General features: G+C 42.1%; 1 pseudogene; it reads left to right on the plus strand.

Moving 5' to 3' along the window:
* The first annotated feature begins 1,813 nt into the window (after nt 1–1,813).
* On the plus strand, nt 1,814–2,273 carry LOC133929653 (uncharacterized; annotated as a pseudogene).
* The last annotated feature ends 208 nt before the right edge of the window (nt 2,274–2,481 follow it).

Consider the following 2,481-nt stretch of genomic DNA (forward strand, 5'->3'; position numbering starts at 1 on the left):
TGAGTACTTTTCCATTGATCTGTACGAGCTAAAAGAAAAATAGTTGTATGTGTTATGACCTAACCTTTTTTAAAAATAAAATAAAATAAAATGGGGGTATTGCTTCGTTGCATCTAATAATCGCGTTACTAGCTGCCACGATGACGGCGACGGGCGGGCAACAATGCAACATAGCTTATATATCAACGTGGCAGAGAATCAGGGAATGATCAAGCCCAAAAAGATGTATCAGACACCTCAAGACGATACACACACTTCAAGAAAGGTTCAAATGATGCGAATGAATTTTCTCTGTAATAGTCTTATCAACAGCCTCCGACCAGCATCGGACAAGAATATTTGTCCACGTTTTGCCAATGCGTTCTTCCACAGAAGGTGCCCGAATACTTTGGCCCATAGAATTTCTTAACCTTCCCTGCTTCGGAGTAAACCCAACCAGATAGATAGCTTCACACCATGTGTTAATGACATGGCATGTTGGCATTGACATACCCCGTTGTCCAAGTGACATGCCTAACGTTGTTGCTTCATCGCAGCGCCTGTGCGCTTACCTCCCTAGAGTCCTAATGCATGCATGTCGCTTGCTGCTGGTGCCTGCTTGACTGCCGCCCCTGCTGGGCGCTTGCCTGCCGCGCGCAGAGCCGGCAAGCGCTAGCGCACTACGTGTGTGGCACAATGCACGCAGAACTTGGTTGGGCTTTACTTCGTCATAGGCTTTGCCTAGCAGCAACATCCCACCAGCGTTTCTCCATTCTCCTCTGTGCACGTAGAACTGAGTCTTCAACCTTGGAATAGCAAACAAAGCCCGACCCACTGTCTGTGCTCTCGCCACAGCTGCCCTCACCAAATTCGCCCCTTGCTGCTGGGCTAATCTGGTGGGTTGGGTCAGGCCTACTTTTTCTTTTGTATTCATTTTGCCTTCCACTCTGAGTGATCATTCTCAATTTTTAAATATATTATTTATTCAGTATTATTAAAAAATATGTGTCATTTCAAAATTTCACAAAACTCTGCCTCATTTCACTCGTCGACAAGTGATTGTCGCCTGCTAAAAAATTACCCCTTTTTTGGGTGACCTATTTGAAAATCACAAAACACCGCGTTAGGATGCTCCAAAATTCAAAACACCATCTAAATGGCCTTAAAAAATTATTGCAAATACACGACAATATAGCTCTCCACAAACTTTCAGCAATATATGACTTGTATGATGAGAAACAAAAGGATAAATTTCATCATCCCTGACGATACAAGTCATACCGTTAATGTCAAGGGTGCCTTTGGACAGGTTTGCAATTTAGTTTACAACATTTGCACTAGGTTTCCTTGAATACGCGGTATTATATACTCTAGGTCGAGTAGATGGTGAGAGACTGAGAGTTACCTGAGTGACCCATCAGCCTTAGGCACCTGCTAACTCATTTCTGGGTCAAATTTGGTGGGGCATGTGTTTCAAAGTTGGTTTCACTTTAGGACGTTAGGGATTTCATTGTTTTCCATGCTTACCTCTTGTGTTCATGTGTGAGTCTGTAGAAGCATGGTATGTGCTTTGTAATTTGTGGGATTGTGGGTAGATTGCCAGTATACCAGACCTTGGAGCATGAGAAACTAATTCTTCCCTCGTTACTTATGTATCTGATTCAAATGCTTGCTTATCATATCCTAAATGGATTAAATGTATGCTTATCGCAATGTAATTGCAGTACCTTTTTTTAGGTTATTATTCTGAATTTTTTGTTTGCAATTTAATATGTACACTGTCATTTTGATTTTTCTTGTTCATGCTAATATTTTGTCCAATTTATATCACCAGATGGGCATAACAAATATCAGTCCAGATGGTGGGGAGATCACTTTAAATGATGGAAATGGGGACTGCGTTTTACACATCAGTCGATCGGTTTCTGATTGGCAACAGCAATTTCAGCAGTTCGCAGCATAAGCAACACGTCTGAATCCAATATACGGAGCCTATATTTTTGTTTTCACTGTCGTTTTGGTAGGTGTTGTGTGTATCTGTTGTAAGTTTGCAAGGAGCAGGAGCAATTGTAAGAGTCCCATATCAGCAGCTTGAGATGAGTGCTCCGCCACCAAACTCTTCAGGTGCAGACAACACAAGCGCTGCAGATGGCTGGGAGGATGGCTGGGATGATGAAGAAGCACCTGCAAGACATTCAGATAAAAAACCTGCTAGTAGTGTCTCAGCAAATAGTCTTTCTTTGAGATTTCATACCAATAGCAAAGATGGTTGGGATGCAGATTGGGATGACTAAGCTCCTACAACAGAACTTGAAATGTCCTTGTGAAATGAGAGAGAAGATACTTCCATTTGAACGACTTTCAGCAAAGAATGATCGAACTGAACCTGGAACTGAGGGAACCCGTGCTTGACAAAGTGACCAGTATCTTGGAATAATGTAGGTTTGCCTCTCTTCATACGTTTGTAGTTTTGTACAATAGTGTTCCACTATTACTTTTGTC

This window comes from Phragmites australis, chromosome 9 (genome assembly GCF_958298935.1).
Source record: "Phragmites australis chromosome 9, lpPhrAust1.1, whole genome shotgun sequence".
Taxonomy (NCBI): Eukaryota; Viridiplantae; Streptophyta; class Magnoliopsida; order Poales; family Poaceae; genus Phragmites; species Phragmites australis.